Source organism: Schistocerca americana, chromosome X, assembly GCF_021461395.2.
Source record: "Schistocerca americana isolate TAMUIC-IGC-003095 chromosome X, iqSchAmer2.1, whole genome shotgun sequence".
NCBI lineage: Eukaryota > Metazoa > Arthropoda > Insecta > Orthoptera > Acrididae > Schistocerca > Schistocerca americana.
Window position 1 is genome coordinate 804,456,423 of NC_060130.1, and position 24,352 is coordinate 804,480,774.

Here is a 24,352-nt window from a genome sequence, read left to right on the forward strand (position 1 = left end):
AACCACAAGATAGTCGGTTCAAGGTCCAGGAAGCCACGAGCGGTTAGTATGATAGGCTATCCAGAGTGAACATATAAATTGCCAAATACGACAATAATTTCAGGGAGGTTATAATTCAGTAGTATGTGGCGTGGGTTAACTGAAGTTGTAATGCACCGTTGCCTTGCCGCGGGAAGGTAACGGTAGAACACTACTACTGGCAATGGCGAACTACACTGCTTGACATTTGCTGACGAACAGACATTTTTGAACGGGGAATAATCACAGACAATTATGGACGACATGAAACGCAGCAGAAACGCAATATATGGACGACATGAAACACAGGTGGAGTGGTATATTTATAACGGAAAATGGTACAGATTTCACCACATAGGAAAGCAGGGTGACAGACATAAATAACGTTCATGTTTGATACTAGGCAGACTCCCAACTTAAAGGTCGATATCGTACTTTCAGTAAGGAATACGCCCTCCTCAGGCACAAATGCACATTTTGAACCTGTTATTGATGATGGCTACCACTCCTCTTCCAAGTTGGTTTTCAGTTCTTGCACGGTTCGCGGAGGCGATGGTCGTTGAGATACACGTCTGCCAAGAGCAACCCAGACATGCACTATTGGGTTTAGGTCCAGGATTGCACAGGCTATTCCATACATTCAACATCACTTTCCTGCGTGTCTGGCATCTCAGTGGTCCTTTGTGGGCGGGCACTGTCGTCCATAAGCATCAAGTTCGGACCTACTGCACCCGTAAATGGATGGACATGATCCAGAATAATCTCTCTGCAATACTGCTGTTCTGTAACCGTAGCCCGCGCAAAAATATGCAGCGGTTTTCGGCCGCTGTGCATAAAGGTTGACTGCACCACAACCTGTCTGCCATAACGATGATGTTTATGAACATTCTGTGATTTGTAACGTGTTCCCCTCTCACTCCGCACTAACTGGTGGCTGGAATCACTTGTCATAGTGAAGCGAGATTCACCAGAGAACATCACTCTGGACCAGTGTCGCTGACCCCAACAAGCATGCTCCCTACACCAACGAACTCTTTCTCGACGATGGCTTGGTTGAAGTGGGATGCATGCAACAGGCTTCAGAGCATACAAACCAGCCTCATATAATCGCCGCAAAATGGTCCTTTCAGCGACACGTGTACCAGTATCGGTTGCAAAGTGTGCAGCGATCTGTCTTGTAAGAGTTACGTGTCTGTTCCTTTTCGGCACTTGGCGCTACGTATCGATCCTCCTGCGGTGTGGTGGTTCGCCTACAACCACCGGCGTGCTTTCGCATAGCATTTCCATCTTCAGCGACCTTTTCTAATCGCCTGATGACACTTCGACCGGCTTCGAGCCGTCCATCTGCTCGTCCACGATCGTAAGCGCTCAAATGTCGTCTTACAGGCGACCACACGTAATGTTGCATTAATCGGTTCCACAACCACCTTCGTTAAACACTGTACTGCATGAACTGTCGAATGCATTGAGTGTGTTCGTGCACAGACTTCGCTTAGTTAACACGTCCCGCCCTGTACATTCCCTTTTACTATAATTGGTCATGTGTTAGGTAGCAATTGTGGTTTTTCCGTATCAGTTGGCAACAAGTGTTAGTTGCTCCTTAGCAACTGTTAAGCAGTTTACTTTCGAATTACAATAATATGACGTTACGTCTGGTGCAGATATACCAAAGAATGAAATTCCACTTTAGTGAACAACGAGCCACTGTGTTCAGTGAACCGAAGCCACTGCACCGTTGAAGATATCATCCGCAGAGTGTCGACATGTTGTCTTGGCCTGCTCAATCACCAGATCTGTCTTGAGTCGAGCACATAAGGGACGTAGTTGGACGATGGGTTCATCAAGAAAAAGCAATTCCAACGCTGGCTTCATTGCCAAAAAAATTAATAATCATTTTGGCTACTGTGTCTGAGATTGTCATCGCTAATTCCTAAAGTCTGCACTATCAGAGTTAAGATACCTGTTACCGAGCGAGGTGGCGCAGTGGTTAGTACACTGGACTCGCATTCGGGTGGACGACGGTTGAGACCCGAGTCTGGCCATCCTGTTTTAGGTTTTCCGTGATTTCCATATATCGCTTCAGGCAAATGCCGGGATGTGGTTCCTTTGAAAGGGCACGGCCGACTTCCCTCCCCATCCTTCCCTAATCAGATGGAACGGATGACCTCACTGTTTGTTCCCTCCCCCAAATCACCCAACCAAGACGCCTGTCACAAAGATTAAGATAAGAGGAAGATCCCTTACACACTTGTGCCACTCCTTCGCTTCCTTGCCCACTCCTCTTGGGGTGCGCACCGTTCCCTCCTCCTCCGTCTTTATCGTGCTCTGTCTCGCTTGGACTATGGTTGTCAAGTTTATGGTTCAGCTGCTCCTTCCACACTGCACGTGCTGGATCCAGTCCACCATCGTGGTATCCGTTTGGCCGCCGGTGCCTTCCCTACTAGCCCTGTTGATAGTCTCCTGGTTGAAGCTGGGATCCCCCCCCCCCCTTTCTGTTCAGCGGTCCCAGCTTCTGGTGTCTTATGCACTCACTATCCGTTCCTCTCCCACTCATCCTTCCTATTCTATCCTGTTCCCAGACCATGGACGTCGCCCACCCGACTCCCGCCCTCGGGCGGGTTTACCGGTTGGGCTGCGCCTTGCGTCTCTTTGCCGTGATTTTCAGCTTCCTTCTTTGTTCTGTCTTCCTCGCTCCCTCCCCTCCACCCCTCCTTGGTTAGTTCCTCGGCCTCGAATTCGGATGGATCTCCGCCGAGGTCCGAAAGATTCTATCCCCCCAGTGGTGTTCCGTTCCTTTTTCCGCCAAATTTTATGGGAGTTTCGGGATGCTGTTGTTTTTTACACTGATGGCTCTAAATCTGCTGATCATGTTGGGTATGCCTTCACGTCCTCTGTTGGAACGGAAAGTCATCTGCTGCCACCTACATGTGGGGTGTTTACTGCGGAATTGATGGCAATTTCCCAGGCCCTTACCTTTATTAAACAATCCCAACACAACCGCGTTTTGTTATGTACGGACTCGATGAGTGGCCTTCTTGCTATTGACTGGTGTTTTTCGCGCCATCCCTTGGTCTCTGCCATCCATGACCATCTCGCTGATATTCACCGTGCTGCTTGTTCCATTGACTTCCTTTGGGTCCCTGGCCATGTGGGTATCCCGGGTAATGAGCTCGCTGATCGTTTGGCTGGGGGAGCAGTTACTTACCCCCGTTTTCTGTAACCCCTCCTGCAGCGGATTTACGGCTTCACATCAAATCCCACTTCGCACAGTCATGGGCCAATTCTTGGGAGGCTACTCCCCTGTCTAATAAACTTCGTGCAATTAAGGTGACACCAGGCACGTGGCGTTCTTCCTTCCGTCTCTCCCGAAAGGACTCGACCACACTGTGTCGTCTCCGCATTGGCCATACCAGGCTGACCCATGGTTTTCTTTTGCGTGATGAGCCACCCCCACTATGTGGTTGTGGAGCCTTCCAGTCAGTAACCCACATTTTGGTTGAATGCCCCCACACTTTACCTTTGATGTTGGCTGACGATTCCCGGATGGTCTCTCTGGTTCTCGGTTTCCTCCGGGAAAGTGGTTCGTATTCTCAGTTTTAAGGTTTTTAATCTCTCTCTGGTGTTGGGGCAGGGCGGTGAGTGTTTGGGTGTCTCCCACTGTAGGCAGTGTTCGGAGATTCCCGATTCACCTCCCTGACCTAAATCCTCTTTTATTCCCCTTTTACTCTGTTTTTTTTTTATTTTTTTATTTTTTAAGGCTTGGTTAGTCTTTCTATTCCCATACGTACTTTCTACATTATAGCAGTTGTACCTTTTAAGTCACAGGTGGTCTTGCCTATGCTGCTTCAGCGTAGTGTTGGGTTCGTTCTCTTGCCGACTTCCCTCATTTTGTTTTTTTACCAATGACAACGTGACTGCCCTTTTACGTTTTCCCCTTTTTCCGTTTTATTGTTCTGACTTTACTGAGATGTCCCATTAGTGGAATGGAGCATATTTGAAACAAGGGACTGATGACCTTGCTGTTTGGTCCCTTAAACCTCAAACAACCAACCAACCAACCAACCACTTGTGCCACGAAAATTGACTGGTATGCAGAATCAACATGGTTGGAAACTTTCGGTGTTAACATTAGCATTTGTGGTAGATATTAATCTTTTCCGCATGTCGTCATAATCACAGCAGAGGATACATAATACTATCATTTTGAGCCGGGGTTCAAGCGATAATCACTAAATTCCGTTCGTCGTCAATGATAATCAAGACAAACAACGGCACGATCCAACAAAAATTTGTTCCTGAAAGTGAAGCTGAATAAGCTGACTTCCGGGAACAAATTTCTGTTACCCACAGATCACGAACCTAGTTGTGCTGGGCTTGGCTAGTGGTCTGCTACGTAACGCTAGCCCTCATTTTGTAATTAATCCACGTAACTTCTTGCGCGTAACCGTTCTCGAGCGTCTGCTGTACTCACTAAATTCTCTGTTGTCCTGGTTTTAGAAAGATACTTCATCAAGCTTCGTTGTCACTTCAAAAGACATCATCGCTATTTTTTTTAGTCATAATTATCGCAGTACAAGTGCAGTCCGTTGTTGCAAACGACGTCCTAATTATTGACGGCTTGAAATACAAGTACCGATTTCTCATACCGACGAAGAGACCGCGTAATTTCTTCCACAGAACGTTTTTACTCGTGCTGCGTGAAACTAAGTGATTGTGGCAAATCTTAACTTTTGTCTCGTCCTACTTTGTTCGATTCTGTGATTTTCCGTATTGTAACATTACGACGATAGATTAACTTTACAACATGTGTGAGCACAGTTCTCAATATTTATTATTTACGCTGCAGATAACCATGGAACTCCAGGTATTTCCCATGGACTGAGCGTAAAGGAGCATACTTGTCTTAGAGAGCTGTACATTTAGTAGTGACCACCTCACTTAGTTTGAGATCTATAAGCAGCATAGTGCTCACTGATACCGGATGAACGCATAACCGCTGTTGTTATAAACAACTGATAGCCTTGTTGTATTCTTAGCGTATTCGGAAACTGCAGCTTCTTCGCAAAAACATTAACTAACCAAGGATGTAATGTATCTACGAATATTGCTAAAGCACATTACATCATTACAAGAATAGATACAAAGCGTCAGAGCAATCACATTCGTACTCCCATGTGCAACTCACGAACGTTATGTAAATAGATCGTAAATACAGTGAGCCCATGCCGATGGCAGATTAATTTGTTAAAAGCTTTGGAACTTCGGAAACAGAGTTTCTGATGTTTTGTTTTTAGTGTAAGGAAAATTCTGAGTGTGCGTGTGTCCAAGTTGGCTTGTTGCTGAGCCTTGCCTATTGGTATGGTAGAGACTGGGAAAGAGAGCCGTCAATCCTCGTTGTTGTGGCATGTCAGCGCACTTTACAGAAACCTTTCTAGTGGAAGCCTTACATGGTGGTGTAACAGCGCCAGCTCATTGTCTCATCAGCGGCAGTGTGTAATCAGCACCGTATTGAGAAATACTGGAGACAGTAGAACCTGCTTTCTTTTGCCGTTTTATTCCAATTACAATTACAGAGTACTGTTAAACGCAAGAATACAATTCTACAAATGCACAACAGCTTCATTTTACATATTGTACTGTGCTAGAGAAACAACCTGTTAATTAGCGACAGGTATGAGAATAACAAATGCAAATCCACCATGTTCTAACCTTCTTGTCCAATGAAAATAAGATTTTATGCTCCTGTTTTTAATGTTTGAAACGTTTTAAAACTATTTCATTACTGTGATTTCCTAATGACGATTATATTTCTGTAGAACCTCTTTCTCAGTAGTATGCCTTGAAAAGAATGCCGTCTTTCCTCCAGGGATTCCCGTTTGAGTTCGCGAAGCATCTCCGTAATACTTGACAAATGTAGCGGCCTACCTCTGCAATGCTTGGGTGTGTCTCTATAATCCAACCTAATGCGGATCCCAAGCAGTAACAGTTCTCAAGAACAGGCTACACTAGCGTCCTACATACAATCTCCTTTACAGATGAACCACACTTTCCCAAAAATTTTTCCAATAAACCGAAGTCGACTCTTCACATTTTTTCGTGAATGATGAATTTGGCCACATGATTCGCTCATGCATGATTTACACAGAAAATTAGTATAGTTTTCATTGTTTAGAGTTACCCGAGCAGATTTTCTTATTGTTTAAAAACAGTTTTTAATCATTATGAAGATAATGCGCTCCATGCTCCTATATAGTACTTTACTAGAAAGAAAGTAAAGTGGTTAAAGATCACCTTTGTAGAAAAATTATTTCTGATTTTCTGTTCAAAGTCCCAAGTACATTTAAACCAAACTTCATTGTCGTCAATAGCAGCCTTTCATTTAATGATCACCAATTTTGTCGATAAACGTGTGTAACACGAAGGTAGTTTTTTTCTTAACACTAAAAATACTCAAAAATATTCCATTGGCAGTTACAATGATTATATGACCCTGTGTAGTGGCTGTCTTCATATCTGTTGCGGTTATAGCATCCAATCTACAGCTATAATGATTTTAATCAATTTGGTCATCGTAATGAATACTTTGAAATGAAATGCCAGAAAGACAAATTGTGCAAAATTATTGCTTGATTTTTATTTTCACTCGAGTTCGGAGACTCCATGAACATATACTGTGTAAAAATAAATCAACAAAGATTAAAGTTCTATTATACGTCAAAAAAGGATGTGTGTGTCAATAGCTGTGAATAATGCCTTCTGCAAAATGTTCAAGATTTTATCCTCGAGTGAAGTAAGAGTCCAACAGATGGCGGAACCACGAATGAAGTTGGTAGTCAGGTACCCTAGGCAAAATTTGCTTTTCACAAAAGTAGAAAATACTGCATTTATGGACATTAGAACAAACATAAGAATGAATCTAGTCAGCATTTGATTGGTTGGTTAGTTGTTTATACCTCTAAAAATAATTATTACAATTATGGGACCTGTCAGCTTAATACAAAAAGAAAACCAAAGGAAACTAATTCATACTGGTAAATATTGACGAATAGATTGTAAACAAACTGTTTTGCTCCACTAATACTTTCTGCGTGCCTATTTTCGGCATATTAGTATGTTTGTTTGCTTTTCGTCCTTAAATATCATACTGTTCTGCCAAAAATGGCGGGAAAGTGTATTGATATGACGAATATTTGCATGAAGATCTAGTTATAAAATGACATATACGTTGTGTACTTTTTAATTTTTTTTTGTTTTTTTGTTTGCGTGTGTCCAGGGTGAACCCCAACTTCACCATTAAATTTCGTAGGTTGTTCAGGGATGTTTCCTGAGTATTTTAGTGGTGTGCAATGGATCGTTGTGTAGTTATAACGTAATTATGACTTTCTCGGTTTGTGTACACAATTACTGTGAAAAAAAGCTTCGCAACATAGAAAATTCCTGTAATATGCAATCTCCAAAACGCAAAACACAAAGCACAGAGTAATGGAACAACCCCTAGAGGCAGTAATACAGATAATTTTGTCATGGCAATAGGAACAACGTAACAACTTCGCATAGCGTTTTTGTACCGCTCTTTCATTGCATACAGTGAACCCTTACACGAGGTACATACTGACCAACTCTTCATGAGTAAACCTAAACCTATTACTGTGTGTCACTGTTACCGTACAACAAACACTGCACGAAAAGCAAACCCGAAAGGCAACCGAGCAGTACTGGATGCAAGCTTGAGGAGGAAGAGTTAAGTCTTCATTACTGTTGTCAGCAGCAAGGAGCGTGAGTGAGTGAATGGCACAAGTTCGTTTTCACACAAGACACATAAGCATGCCATCGACATTTGCTCTATTGGGAAGATATTTTCAGGGGAAAAGAAGTACAAAGGTAAATGGGTGTAAGGCATCAAACGAAAAGCAATACTCTGAAATGAGGCACCGAAGATCACAGGTCCGTTATTTTAAAATACTCAGAAAGATATCCCTCAACAATCTCGGAAATTTTGTCAGAGAGCGAGCGAGCGAGCGAGCGAGCGAGCGAGAGAGAGAGAGAGAGAGAGAGAGAGAGAGAGAGAGAGAGAGAAGTGTATTAGTTATCTATGTTACCTGTCGTACCCCTTGCCCTTAAATTGTTCCAGTGATACCTATTATGTTTGTCATTTAATGTAAGAAAGTTACTATAGTTGCTACCCAATACTCTGAATGTCAGTGAAGAGGATTTCAAGCAGCCACGGAGGAAACAGCAGCTACTCTGCTCCGCATCGACAGGTATTGATGATGTGCTGTGTAGAAGGGGCCATCCTCGTAGAGAACAGCCGGTGGCCCCTGGACATTGTCCCAGAGCAATCAGCACCGGCCGTGGCCTCAGTAGCGGGTCATCTTATGCCGAGCCCCTGAGGAGTCTGGATACGGCGTCTGCCTGTTCCCGATTCTGGTTATTCCCTGGTCACTACACACTCACAACCGAATGATAGGCCAGCTCACTGTGCGAGGTGTTACTAAAATACGCATAAATGTTGAATGTAAGGCTGATAAAAATTTGCTGTGGTTCTGGAAAATCTTACATGTTATCCACTTGCTAATGTAAAAACATTGCCAAATACGTACGTTTTAGTACAGCAGTCACTTTCCATAGAGCTGTACACAGAAATTCAAATTCTGTGAAGTTGGTTTTAAGCGTGCACGCTTATTACTTACAGATGAGGAATTACAGATACTGACACGGTAATGTTGTTGGAGCGATTTGACACTAAAACTTTAATCCGATCTCGACCTGACGGCAAATGGCAACTATTAAACTTTACAGAGAGCATTCTGCAGTATTCTCTAATATAACGTACACTATCCGCTGTACATAAACACTCTGCAAATCACATTTAAGTGCCTGACAGAGGGTTCGTCGAACAGTCTTAACAATTCTGTATTATTCCAATGTCGTACAGCGCGCGGAAAACAACTAACGCCTATATTTTTCCGTGCGAGCTCTGATTTCGCTTATTTTATTATGGTTATCGTTTCTCCCTATGTAGGTCGGCGTCAACAAAATATTTTCGCATTCGGAGGAGAAAGTCGTGATTGAAATTTCGTGAGAAGATTCCGCCGCAACGAAAAACGCCTTTGTTTTAATGATGTCCACCCCAAATCCTGTAACATTTCAGTGACACTCTCTCCCCTATTTCGCGATAATACAAAACGTGCTGCCTTCTTTGAACTTTTTCGATGTACTCCGTCAGTCCTATCTGGTACGGATCCCACACCGCGCAGCAGTATTCTAAAAGAGGACGAACAAGCGTAGTGCAGGCAGTCTCTTTAGTAGATCCGTTACATTTTCGAAGTGTCCTGCCAATAAAACGCAGTCTTTGGTGAGCCTTCCCCACATTTTCTATGTGCTCCTTCCAATTTGGTCCTATGGGACCAAACTGCTGAGGTCATCGGTCCCTAGCCCTAGGCGTACACACTACTTACGCTAACTTAAACTAACCTGCGCTAAGGACCCGCCCCCCCCCCCTCCCTACACACACACACACACACACACACACACACACACACACACACACACACACGCGCGTGCGCGCGAGGGAGGACTCGAACATCTGACGGCGGAAGCCGCGCGAACCGTGCAAGGCTCCTTCAGACCACGGGTTATCCCGCACGGCGGGCTTTTAGATTTGACTGATTTATGATGTAATCGAAGTTTAACGGATTTCTTTTAACACTCGTGTGGATGACCTTACACTTTCCATTATATAAGGTCAATTGTCAATTTTCGCACTATACCGATATCTTCTCTAAATCGTTTTGCAATTTCTTTTGATCTTCTGATGACTGCACTAGTCGACAAACCACAGCGTCATCTGCAGACAACCTAAGACAGCTGCTCAGATTATCTCGCAAATCGTTTATATAGATAAGGAACAGCAAAGGGCCTATAGCACTACTTTGGGGAACGCCAGAAATCACTTCCGTTTTACTCAATGACTTTCCGTCAGTTACTAAGAATTGTGACCCCTCTGACAGGAAATCACGAATCCAGTCACATAACTGTGACGGTTTTCCATAAGCACGCAATTTCACTACAAACCGCTTCTGTGGTACAGTGTCAAAAGCCTTCCGGAAATCCAGAATACGGAATCAATTTGAAATAACTAGCCAATAAAAAGTATCTGGACACCTATTAGTGGACGTTAAAATGGGATGTTCGCATCCTTCGCTTTTATGACGGCTTGACTTCTGTTGGGGTCACTTTCAGTAACGTATCTGAATGTTTTTGGAGCAATAGAAACCCTTCCGTCCTCGAGATCCGTAAACAGAGAAGTTAGTGGAGTTGGGCTCTGGGCTCTGGAGCGAAGTCGACATTCTAACTCATCTCAAAGGTGTTCCGTTGGGTTCATGTGGTTCATGTCGGTTCTCCGGGCAGATCAGCCAGTTTCTAGAATACACTACTGGTCATTAAAATTGCTACACCACGAAGATGACGTGCTGCATATGCGAAATTTAACCGGCAGGAAGAAGATGCTGTGATATGCAAATGATTAGCTTTTCAGAACATTCACACAAGGTTGGCGTCGGTGGCGACACCTACAACGTGCTGACATGAGGAAAGTTTCCAACCAATTTCTCATACACAAACAGCAGTTGACCGGCGTTGTCTGGTGAAACGTTGTTGTGATGCCTCATGTAAGGAGGTGAAATGCGTACCATCACGTTTCCAACTTTGATAAAGGTCGGATTGCAGCCTATCGCGATTGCGGTTTATCGTATCGCGAAATTGCTGCTCGCGTTGGTCGAGATCCAATGACTGTTAGCAGAATATGGAATCGGTGGGTTCAGGAGGGTAATACGGAACGCCGTGCTGGATCCCAACGGCCTCGTATCACTAGCAGTCGAGATGACAGGCATCTTATCCGCATGGCTGTAACGGATCGTGCAGCCACATCTCGATCCCTGAGTCAACAGATGGGGACGTTTGCATGACAACAATCATCTCCAGGAACAGTTCCACGACGTTTGCAGCAGCATGGACTATCAGCACGGAGACCATGGCTACGGTTACCCTTCACGCTGCATCACAGACAGGAGCGCCAGCGATGGTGTACTCAACGACGAACCTGGGTGCACGAATGGCAAAACGTTATTTTTTCGGATGAATCCCGGTTCTGTTTACAGCATCATGATGGTCACATCCGTGTTGGGCGACATTGTGGTGAACGCACATTGGAAGCGTGTATTCGTCATCGCCATACTGGCGTATCACCCGGCGTAATGGTATGGGATGCCATTGGTTACACGTCTCGGTCACCTCTTGTTCGCATTGAGGGCACATTGAACAGTCGACGTTACATTTCAGATGTGTTAAGACCTGTGGCTCTACCCTTCATTCGATCCCTGGAAAACCCCGCATTTCAGTAGGATAATGCACGACCACATGTTGCAGGTCCTGTACGGGTCTTTCTGGAAACAGAAAATGTTCGACTGCTGCCCTGGCCAGCACATTCTCCAGATCTCTCACCAATTGAAGACGTCTGGTCAATGGTGGCAGAGCAACTGGCTCGTCACAATACGCCAGTCACTACTCGTGATAAACTGTGGTATCGTGTTGAATCTGCATGGGCAGCTGTACCTGTACACGCCATCCAAGCTCTGTCTGACTCAATACAAGGGTATCAAGGCCATTATTACGGCCAGAGGTGGTTGTTCTGGGTACTGATTCCTCAGGATCTATGCACCCAAATTGCATGAAACTGTAATCACATGTCAGTTCTAGTATAATATATTTGTCCAATGAATACCCGTTTATCATTTGCATTTCTTCTTGGTGTAGCAATTTTAATGGCTAGTAGTGTATTATTGTCCACAAACAACTGCTTTGCAAATGCTACTTTGACAAGATGCATTATTATACTCCTACAATCAACAAATCCTGCCGGCCGGTGTGGCCGTGCGGTACTAAGCGCTACAGTGTGGAACCGCGTGACCGCTACGGTCGCAGGTTCGAATCCTGCCTCGGGCATGGATGTGTGTGATGTCCTTAGGTTAGTTGGGTTTAAGTAGTTCTAACTGATGACCACAGATGTTAAGTCCCATAGTGCTCAGAGCCAATAATCGTCTCCGAAGTGTTCCTCTAATGTACGCAGTGAGCAACGCTGTCAGATGTGTTCGTATCCTTCCGCAGTTGGCGTTTTCTTAAGCACAATAAGGGGAGTACATCCTAACTGAGAAAAACACACCCATTCCGTAACACCGCCTCCTCCAAACGTCACTGATGGCACTACACATCATGGCAGGTAAAGTTCTGTAGGCATTTGCCAAATCCACGACATTCCATTGGAATGCCGCAACGTATAGCGTGTTCCATCTCCCCAAATCACTCGGTTTCCAGTCAACCCCTAGTGCCGTCGCTCTTCACACAACCTCATGCTTCGCTTACTATTGACTACAGAAATGGGTGGCTTACTAGAAGCGCCTCGACCACTGTACCCCAGTCTTTTAAACTCCCTACGCACAATCATTGTGCTAGCCGTACTGCTGGCAAGACTTTGGTGCTCACGAATGATCCCCTCCTCTGCAAAAAAAAAAAAACAAAAAAAAACTCAACTCTTGAAATCTGTCTCCCTCTGCACAATACTGGGCGGTCCCTGTCTGTTAGTACCATGAAGTCAGCCTGGTCTCGGGTTAGCTGTGATTGTTCCTTTGCCTTTCTACTTTGTAGTTCGATCACCAGGAGACTGGGGCTGCTTTAGGAGGGTTGCCATGTCCCTGATGGATTTGTTACCCAGGTGACGCCTAATAACTAGCCCACTTTCGAAGTCACTGAACTCTCGTGACTGCTGTTACTTCCTTTTATACTGGCGGGTCCGCCTCACGTGACATACAGTGGTCAGTTCCGCATTACACCGCGGTGTCCGGATACGTTTGATCAGATAGTGCACACGCTATGGCGTTCCTAGTAGCCTTCCTGTCTGCATTTCATCAGCTAACTTTGCCGAGACGGCAAAGCATGCACACCGGTCGCCTGCTGTTGCGGGTTTAGAAAGCACCAGGACCGTACTAGACTCAGCGTTGGCAGAAAAGATGACGTACACCATAATACGTACCGCAATTTCGGCTAATATCGACAGAGCCGGTTCGAGAACATTTATCCACACAGGCAGCATACGAGTTTCGACTACCCCTCCCTTGCCCCTCCTGCAGGCATTGGTTACCTTCATTGAGCTCTTGACAAGACCTATAAAAATAAATTTAAATCTGGCGATCGTGGTTCTGGATTATTTTTGCTTCTAAAATGGGTCCTGTGCAACAGAAATAGAGTTCAGAATCTTACTCCAGTGCTAAATATTAAAACAAGGAACAACTCATTCACACTTACTGCAATTTCTGAGATCATTGGGAGATTTGAGTGAAAGCAGAAAGGATGTATAACTGCTGTATCGTTCTATTTTTCAATAACATTGTAATGTCTATTCAACTAAGTGCAAAGAATGAAAATATAAATTTTCTGTTATTTGTCAGTTTAATAATGGAATTTTTAATTTGTGTGATTTAGAAATTGCCAACGGCGTTGCCGCAATGGCAACACCGGTTCGCGTCAGCATCGAAGTTAAATGCTGTCGGACGTGGATAGCACTTAGAGCACAGTCTGGGTCTGCAGAGTGCTGTTAACAAGTGGGATGCACTCAGCCCTATGAGGCCAATTGAAAAGCTGCATAATTGAGAAGTAGCGGCTCCAGTCACGAAAACTGACAACGGCCAGGAGAACGGTGTGCTGACCACATGCCCCTCCGTACCCGCATCCGGTGACACGTAAGGGCTGAGGATGACGCGGCGGCCGGTCCGTACCGTTGGGACTGTAAGGCCTATTCGGACGGTGTTTATTTTTGTTTTATAATTTACAAATTATTTCTCTTTCAGCCTGAAAATATGGGACAGAAATTAGAAAAATATATATAATTTTAACAAATTTGTTTGCGTGGCCATCCTCCACAGCAAGCACAGAAATATTTGCTACGTAAATAAAACCACCGCCTTTTCTTGCTGCAAGGTGATTTATTTTTCGCAGACGCGTTTCGCCTTTTTCTTACTCCACGGCGTCTTCTGTGGGATCTAGAACGATACGGTTTTGTTGTTTTTGGATTATCAAACAGTTCACGTAGTTATTTTTTTCTTTATGTAAATAAGTAATTACCTTCAGTTTGTTGACACCTACGTTTCCTCCCATCTGACCCGGAGGTCGTACTTTTAAATCACAGTTTTCGAACAAATAGCTGTAACTAGTGGCAAAAGAATAATAGCACCACAAAGGAGGAGGAGAAACATGGTGAACAGTGTGAAACAAAAAGTTTGGAATATAAAATTGTGCTTATGTTTCGGAAATGAAGTGGTAGTGTGACCTCCAGGCCAGATGAGAGGAAACGCAGATGCTAACAAGCTGCAAGTAATTACTTATTTAAATAAAAAAAAACGCGACGCGAACTGTTTGATAATATAAAAATAACAAAACTGTATCGTTCTAGATCCCACTGAAAATGTCGTGGTATAAGAGAAAGGCGAAACACGTCTGGGGAAAAAGAATCACAGTTGCAGCAAGAAAAGGCAGTTTTATTTACAAAAGAAATATATATTTTATTTTGACATGTCCATCGTTGACCATACTGGCGTGTTAGATGTCGTCTTATATTAGCTCCGTCAAGCATGTGCCACATTCTTTAGTGTGGTGCAAGGTGAGATAGGGCTTTCGTGCAATTTGAGTCAGATTAGATGGTGGCTTCATCGAAAAGCTTACGTATCAAATTTATGCTAACTAGGACGATATTTGGTACTGAAGTCAGTGGCGGCTCATAACACACTCGCAATCATCTCGCGATCGACTCTTTTGCGGACCCGTGTTTGCTGGAATGTTTTTTGCTTCTATTACTGCATACTTTCATCCATGTCAGTTTTTGCTAGTAATTATGATACACCCTCAACACACATTTAGAACGGGTGTTAAACGCGCCATGAGTTTCGATGCGCTGCAAAATAGTCTGTAGTGCTATCTCCGCTTTCTACTACGGAGACAAGGAAGTGAGGAACTCTTATACATTTCGTTCTCCCTAACTAAGAAAACTAGCAGAACGGGTGAAAACCTGTCGGACCAGTAAAGGACGGTTACATGCTGACAGGATTGCCTGAGCTTTCGCCATCCTTCTGTTGCCTGGAGCACTGTGCCTTCAATGTGTCCCCCCCCCCTCCCCTTCCACGTTTTCTTTCTTGCCCACCGCTGACCTAGAGGAGTGATAGACGGAGGCAAAATAATACGGGTATTTTTCAAGTGTTTGGTTTTTTGATTCTTATGATCGCACTCAGGTGTTGAAATAGCTTATGGTAATAGTGCTTTTACGTGCTTCAGTCTTCGTTAAAATGTTTTGATTGCATTTTCTATCCTCTCATTACTGTCTAAAAGAATACAAATTACGGAACGTTAAGATCCAGTGTTCGCTAAAAACTTTTGAATGATCTTGGTCTTCAAGAGAACAAATGGTTCAAATGGCTCTGAGCACTATGGGACTCAACTGCTGTGGTCATAAGTCCCCTAGAACTTAGAACTACTTAAACCTAACTAACCTAAGGACATCAGACACATCCATGCCAGAGGCAGGATTCGAACCTGCGACCGTAGCGGTCGTGCGGTTCCAGACTGTAGCGCCTTTAACCACTCGGCCACTCCGGCCGGCCTCAAGAGAACATTGTTCCCTTTTATGCAGTAGAAGGTCTTCTCACACCTACAGCTTAATTTTGTGGGGTACGTTCCGCGTGTTATTATACGTGAGATGATAGTGTGGTGTTTGTTTGTTAAGCCGCGTTTGAAATTTGAATGACCCATACGGCTTGAAGTTCTTGGATATTGCATAGCTGTGTAAGCGATAAGCAGAGATACATCGAGGGGCCGCGTGCGGTTTCGTCTGGTAACTAATCAGGTTGTCATATAGCCATGAGTGCCCGACAGCCCAGGTTTGTTGCGGCATCTGTCCCTCATATTAACCTAGTCGCAATCTGCGAATCGGGACAGTAGTCACACTCAGTGGACAAAAGTATTGGCTGTTGCCTTACGTAAAAAACCATGTTGACATTTTTTTTCTTGATGCAATAATTTACCAACAGCCGTATGATATTTAGAAGTTGATTTTATTTTATGAACTTCTATGTGCTGCTGCCAGTTTCGGCATTACATTGATGCCATTTTCAGGCCCCACTCGTCATAGTCGTAAAATCGCTATACACGGAAGGAGCCATATAACTGGATTCGTGAATCAATCGTCCTGCAACAGCTCTTGGCGGCCAGGCGACACAGACATTTGAACACGTTTCTGAAAATTGTCTTGAGCGGGTAGCTCGGCAGCCCACACACTGTAGAAATATCTTAGACCTTATCGACAATGTCAGGAACAGGGATTAGCGACCATGATGTAATTATAGCAACTATGATTACGAAAGTTAATAAATCAGTCAAGAAAGCTAGGAGTGTGTATTTGCTTGACAGAGCAGATAAGCAGCTTTTAACCTCTCACTTAGACGTAGTTCCAGTAAGATGGATGTAGAAGAATTATGGCCAAAGTTTAAGCAGACTGTAACTCGTGGTCTGGAGAGTTATGTGCCAAGTAAGTGGATAAAGGATGGAAAAGACCCACCATGGTTTAATAACGAAATTCGGCGGATGATGAGAAAGCAGGGGCTGTTGCACTCTCGGTTCAAAAGGGAACGCATAAATGACGACAAGCGAAGGTTAGTGGAGGTTCGTGCGTCTGTGAAAAGATCTATGCGCGAAGCTGAGTCAGTACTTACAAATATGAGGGTTGCCCAGAAAGTAATGCATCGCACATCGCAATTCTTTTCTTCAACAAGTCTTTAATGAACATAATGAGAATTACACGAAAGAATGGTGTTTTATCTACAAACCCTATTTTTCTACGTAATCTCCATCCCGTTCTATGGCCTTCCTCCAGCGCGAAACAAGGGCGTGTGTGTCCTGTCGTTATCAATCCTTGTCCTGGTGGCTGAGTCAGTACTTCACTGACCAAGCCGGATTTAAGGAAGACATCGAAACAACTCAGAAGCGGACTGCTAGATTTGTTACCAGTAGGTTCGAACAACACAAGTGTTACGGAGATGCTTCGGGAACTCAAATAGGAATCCCTGGAGGGAAGGTGACGTTCTTTTCGAGAAACACTATTAAGAAAATTTAGAAAATTGGGATTTGAAGCTGACTGCCAAATGATTCTACCGCCACCAGCATAAATTGGATCACGAAGATAAGATACGAGAAATTAGGGCTCATATGGAGACATACAGGCAGTCGTTTTTCCCTCGCTCTGCTGGCCGAAGTGGCCGAGCAGTTCTAGGCGCTTCAGTCTGGAACTGCACGACCGCAACGGTCGCAGGTTCGAATCCTGCCTCGGGCATGGATGTGTGTGATGTCCTTAGGTTAGTTAGGTTTAAGTAGTTCTAAGTTCTAGGGGACTGATGACGTAAGATGTTGAGTCCCGTAGTGCTCAGAGCCATTTTTTTCCCTCGCTCTATTTGCGATTGTAACAGAAAAGGAAATGACAAGTAGTGGTACAAGGTACCCTCCGCCACGCACCTTGCGGTGGCATGCTGAGTATCGACGTAGATCTAATGTGGGAGTGGGGGTGTGTATGAAGGTCACTTTTGTACGGTTTTCTTGAATAACTCGAAAACTACAGCCTTTAGCGAAAACATATCCCAGTACAAAATTTAACTACATTAAATTTCCTACAAAAATATCCTGTTCTTTTTCTCTGTAGGACTAATAGTTCGCGCGTAGCCAGCTAGAGAATAGCATTCTCTCTCACGTGGTTTATGAATGCCAGCTATAACATCGTGGGTTGCATAAAACGACGGCGGTAGGGGCAGCGAAATCACCCTGTACATTATATGTACCAGTGGGAGACTGAGTGGCTGGAGTTTAATGGTAATAAGCTGCGGACTGTCAAATTAATAAAGTGGTCGTGGTGGTGGTGGTGGTGGTGGTGGTGGTGGTGGTAACACAAACACCCAGTCCCCGGGTAGAGAAAATCCCCTACCCAATGGCAGTTTTGTAAAATATTTTAAACTTCATCGTCCAACAAGAAATTTGTCTCGGAATTAATAACAGATCCATCTCTTGTATTATTACTCTCTGGTAATGGTCTCAGATTGGCGTGCAATACTCAAGAATCGATATGTGTGGGTTTTTGTATGTGGCTCCTTTCGTGGATGATTAAAATGCCTTAGGATTCTTTCAGTGAATCTGACTGGCACTCACCTTTCTTGGAACTAATTCCACTTCAGATCTCTTGACCCATAGCGCCAAGTATTCCACTGTTGTTACTGTTTGCATTGTAATCATACGATAAAACAACTTTCTGCCTGTTTATACACAGAGCGTTAGGTTTACTTACGTTTGTCAGCTGTTCCTTTTCATGTAAAAAATTAGTCATGTGCCCTGTCTCTAATGACGTCGTCGACGGGACATGTAATTTCAATTTTTTATACAATGCTTCATGACCAAAGCAAGCTCTTCAACGCTTATATGTCTGTTTCTCAGCTGGTTTTACCGTACTGAATCTGTTTCCAGGAAGCAGGCGTTCAAAAGGACAGATGAAAAATAACTGAATTATCATCTACAAAAAAACAGCGGAAAACGAGGAACAACTGATACAGTGAATTATACTCTTCTTTTTAGATGTAATTTGAATGCCTGTTTTGATAATTATTTATATTGAACCTAACTGTTCGTGCTATGAGACTACAAATGTAACGTGTGTAAATTACTGAAGCTAATTCGATAGTGCGCGTAACAGCAAAAGTCGTACTCTAGAGGCAGTGTGGTAATGAGATAATCTGTTCTTATGGCTTATTGTGCCGTTTACGCGTATCATTTAACTGCAGCTCGTAAGCGACAACGGGTGTGAATGCCCGAGCGAATTTGGAGATAACTGCGCAATGGAACAGCAGTTTCCATTTCATCAACAGCGCATTCCTGTTATTCCAGTGCCGTGATGGACTGTAGAAGGAATGAAGATTCTAAATTGCGTCACCGTCGTTCCCCTGACTGCACGATTTGTGGAATCGTACATTGCGCTACTCGGCTCCATTCATTGGTAAATTTTTGCAAGTGTTCAAAAGGAGGTATGAAGGAATGACTTTGAACGGTGTCAGGATGTCTGACGATAGCTTGGAAATGTGATTTATAAACAAGATGTGTAGTTCAATAGAAGTTCAAAAGATAATGAAGCTGCGAGAATACCAATTGTGTTGCTAAATAAGTCGCCCCCATGGCATGTTTATGTACTCATACCTAACTGCCGAAGTTGAACTACTACAAAAATTTGAATCACCGTGAAGGGACTAATTACAGTCGGAACTTGATCTCATACTTCTTGTATTAGGCTGACCAAAAGTCTACGAAGAACTAGATATGTATTCTCTGACAAACTTCTGCTGACACATAGTACTTCCTGTAGTTGGTGCCCCCACAGCTTGCTTGTTTGCAAAAATCAGTTTGTACCAGCGTCAGGTGCTATGGAGATATTGTTGCTAAAAGTTTCTGTTCCTACTCCTGTTTACTTGCTTGTAGGTAATTAGTAATACAACATGAAGATTTTCATAGCAGCGGTTTTAAAACGTTGTTTTCGAATAATACTTAAATTCAGATATACCCGGATCGTTAATTAGTTGCGATTTATTTTATCCTTTTTTTGCAGAGCTTTTTGAATTAGATAGTTGGAATGTTGCTTATATTGCAACCCATACGAGAGCTGCTGTCGGTTATTCAGTTAGTACAGGCTTTGTACTTCGGCTGGCTTGCGGCCTTGGCCTTGCATCGTCAGATTTCCATCTCTGTGCGGCAACGAAGGTCTGTCTCACGGTGATTCCAATCGTACCTTTGTTCACACTATTATCTATTGCAGTTGCATTGCACAATGATCTACCACGTACGTCCGGTGCAAAGTAAGATTTGCCAGTTAGATATTGCGAAACTTACATGTAGCTGCTGCCAAAGTCATTGAAGTACCTCGTCATTAATTATCCGATCAACTCGTCATATTTTCAGCGTTTGATTTTGACACGACATTTCAAAAGCTTATATTCTATTGTCTGCATTGTTTCTTGTCCACGTTTCTTTTCCATATAAAGCTACAAGCCAGGCAAATGTCTTGAGACAAGACTTATAGTCGATGTTTAACATAATTCTCTTTTTCCAAAATAGATATTCTGCAATGATAAGTCTGTGCTTTATATCGTCATTACCCATGCCGTCGTCAGTTATTTTCCTGCCCAAGTAGCAAAACTCTCTTACACTTACATGAAATACATTCGCAGTTCCGGATATGGAAGACCATTACCTGCGTAATGGAATGACGACAATGAAAATTTGTGGCGGACCGGGACTCGAACCCGGATTTCCCGCTTACCGTGAGCGGTCACCTTACCAATAAGCTATCCGAGCATGACTCGCGGCCAGACAAAAATTATCCTATGTATGCATTGCATCGTACTTCTGAGCAACACAGGCATTACAATGTATTTATCCGCCGGTGCCGGGCAACCGACTCTCGATTAAAATATCTCCCCTGTACGGGAATATACATAATGAATGTAGTCGTGTCTGGATGGCTTAATGGTAAGACGACCGCTTGTGATAAGCGGCACAAATTTTCACTATCGTCGCTCCATTTTACAGCTGATGGTTGTCCACATTCGCAACTGCGAATACATTTTTGTATTTCATAACAGCTGTAGTCGCCGCACGCTTGCATATCCGAAGGAACATTGCATCTACTTCTGAAGATCACAGGCACTGAAATATTGTATTTGCATTTGGCGTCTCATTTCCTAGTGCAGTTCCTCCAGCGTCGCCTGACTTCATTTGATGTTCGTCGTATAATTTCTTCTCAAGACACTTACCTCTTTCCGTTCAACTGGTCTTCCAAGTCATTTGCCATCTATGTCAGAATTGCAATGTCACGGCCAAACCTCAGTGTTTTTATTGCTCCTCCCTGAACTTCAATTTCTCAGTAGTTTCCTTCACAGCACGCCCTACGAGCAAATTGGATAGCATGAGGGAGGATAAACTAAAACTCTTCTCATTCCTCTCTCAACTACTGCCTCCATTTTCATGCCCTTTGACTCTTGTTAACTGTAGTCTGGTTTCTGTACAATTTATAGATAACCGTTCAGTGCACGTATTTTATCTGTGATAACTGCAAAGTTTCAAGGAGTGTATACAATCAACAATGTCACAAGTCTTCACTAGATCTACAAACGCCAGAAATGTGTGTCTTTCTTCAACCTATCTTCTAAGGTATGTCATCATCATCATATTGCACGTTATTGATAACTGTGTTTAAAATTCTGCTGATGTTTCATTTTGGTACCAGCCTCATGATGTTACAAGATGGAAACTTTTTTCCCCCCACACGTTTCTCAGTCTTGACTTATATAGAGCAACGCAAACAAGACAAAACTTGGGTTTCCGCTACCAATCAGATGCAGTGACGGGTAGAGCAACGACTTTGTCAACAAATACGTACAGCGAGACCAAAAAGACAAAATTCGATTCGAAGGTAAACCCGATAAATTTTTCAGAGAATCGAGTTCCTTTTTTGATTTCCCTGTACTACTTGGGTTACTTTGACAAGATTTCCCTGTACTACTTGGGTTACTTTGACAAGATGACAATGAGAAAGAGGGTTGTACGTTAACAATACTTTAACTTCTGAATTTAGCAATCCTCAGATAATATAACTTTCTGGCAGATTAAAAGTATGTGTAACCAGGAATCGGAACCAAAGCCTAATGATCCTGCCAACTAGACGCTAAATCCTAATATGCCCTCTTTCTCGGAGTTCGCATTGTGGTCAGACTGAAAGCTTCAGAGTGCCAGTACATTCCTCCAACGCCTCAGTTGCTTTCCTGCCTATCTTGATGGACTAATACCGTCAGTTGAAAAGATACGTCCATGAATGATTTAGTCAGAGCCCATGAATTCTCTCTAGAATGAATCTTTCGTTACAGTATACACATCACTGTGAAAATGAAACTGACAGGTTATAAATATGTATTGAACAGGGTTTCTTCGCGAGGCGACTCGCTCGCCGCATCCGTAGATGTGTAGCACTCTTTCGTTACACTAGATTACTTAACCATTACTCCATGTGTTCTACATAGAAGGATCTCTGGGGTGTGGAAAGAAGTCATGGATGTATATTTTATTTAAGTGTAATAAAATGAAGTAATTTGAATTTAGAAAAGCTTACAGTATTATATTGCCAGTATTAATTATTTTATGACGTAATCAACTCTGCAGCGTGCAGGATGCAAAATAATGATCACTCATCTGTCTTAGTTATTACTGTTCGAGGACAGATTCGACGAACCAAATACCCCGAACCCATACTAGCGAGCATTGTAGTCCCTTCTTGTTTGGCCTGGTACGTACTTCCATGTGCAAACTGTTGCGCGTAACTTAAGTTACTGTAACACCTCGTTACTCTAAACGTCGCCCCCTTAACCTTTAACTAACATAGTAGCAAACATGGGACACTAACACCGTGGTGCGGTCAATCTGACCTCTTAATTATAGGTGGGTGTAATGTTAACAATTTGAATCCCTCTGAAATTGTTTTGCATATGGTGGAGCCTTTAGTAAAATATAAATAAACATGAAAATACAAAACATTCACATTAAATAATTATTGATAAACTGGTATTCAGATACGTTTACTGCACATCTCGCAAACTAATACATTTATACGTTTCTCATAAGCTAATAACGAAATTAATGCTTCGATAGATTTTGTATTTCTTCTTGAAGAACTAATGGGTCAAAAAATGCAATGTTTTCAACGTGAAAAACTACCTCATGAAAAATCAGAGCCCTCCAAATCACAATTTTTCACAACAGTGCTTGCAGACCTGGGAACAGCACTGCATGCACATAGGTCTCTTGCGGATGTAGCAAACACGCGAAGTCTTCCTTTTATTGCCGGCTGGGCAGATTCTGCACGTTTTTCTATTCCTAGGACCTAATTCTGCTTCCACTGCTGCTTCTGTTGAAACATCGGGGCCTAAAATCCGGCGGGTCATTAGTCGTAACTCCTGCGGAAGTCGTAGGTTCTGAGCTCGCTTTTGCATATGTTTCAGCGCAAGACTACGGGCCATCTGTTTCTGGAATATACCTCTGTTGACAGGAGCTTCACCTGATCCACTCTTCCGAAGAGCATACGCATTTACTGTGCTGATCTCCAATACACACATCGGCCAACGTAGATTTCTTCGACTGCATGAGTATACAGAGCACTTTTCGTCCAGTTCATCGACACCTCCTTTAGTGACGTTGTAGTATGATATTATTTCTGGTTTCTGAGAAGAGACGAGAAGAACCGCTTTGTTTGTGTTTGGCACCTGCGACAACAGAGTGGTGCCTTGTGTAAAACCGAACAAAGACGAACCAACTGGTGTATGCTTATTTGGTTGGAAGGCTTGCGGAACCTCTCTTATTCGTTTTTGGAGTTCCAACAAAAATCAGTCCTCTTTTCCTTAACCCTTCTACAGCCTGTATTGAGCTGAACCAGTTGGCAGCAGTAATATTGCGATTACTGCCATAGATTGGTTTACGCAATCGCAACAGGGACTGCGGTGGCATCATCAGTTTATCATTGTCCGGCAAAGTATCGCCATCAGAGCCTTTTCCAGTGTACATATACCCATTATAAAAGTAACTGGTCCTTGCATCACACAAGGACATTATTTTTAAACCGTATTTACCAGGCTCCTTTTGGCATGTAGACCACAAATGAACATTAACACGGAAGGAAACTAGTTGCTCATCTACAGTAGCACATGTGCCTAAATTTAAATATTTTTGACAAATTTTTGTAATGAGAAAAGAGGCTGCTGCCATTTTATCAACTTTGAGACACTATTTTCTAGTTCGAAAGCAATCAAACCGTAAGTAGTTCAACAACATTAGGAAACTGTTCGTAGACATGATACATTTGAAAATTTCCCGACCTGAGTCATCTGTTGCAAATATATAATTTACATTTTCGTGGTTGGATTTAAAGACAGAATAATATATCAGAAGTCCTAAAAAAGCCAAAAGTTCATCTAAATCCAGGTTCTAAAGTTCAGCTTTGCTTTCGTCAGAGTACTCCTGCCTCACGCAATCTATTTTAACATTTGTCCATAGTAGGATGTGATCGAGAACTTTGTCATCAAACTAGAGATGCCATAATGAAACTGGATCTTTTGAATCGCCTGTAGTCAATTTGATGATGATGATGATGATGATGATGTGGTGG

The 24,352-nt window shown here is 43.2% G+C and overlaps 1 protein-coding gene and 1 non-coding gene across 5 annotated transcripts in view; one reads left to right on the plus strand and one right to left on the minus strand.

The window, feature by feature from the left end:
• LOC124556685 (protein FAM102A) overlaps positions 1-24,352 on the plus strand; it is a 460,608-nt gene that overhangs the window by 201,845 nt on the left and 234,411 nt on the right. The window lies entirely within an intron of this gene.
• Trnas-gga lies at positions 15,634-15,717 on the minus strand. Its single transcript is given in 2 exon segments — positions 15,634-15,668; positions 15,678-15,717. It is a non-coding gene; the product is annotated as a tRNA-Ser (tRNA).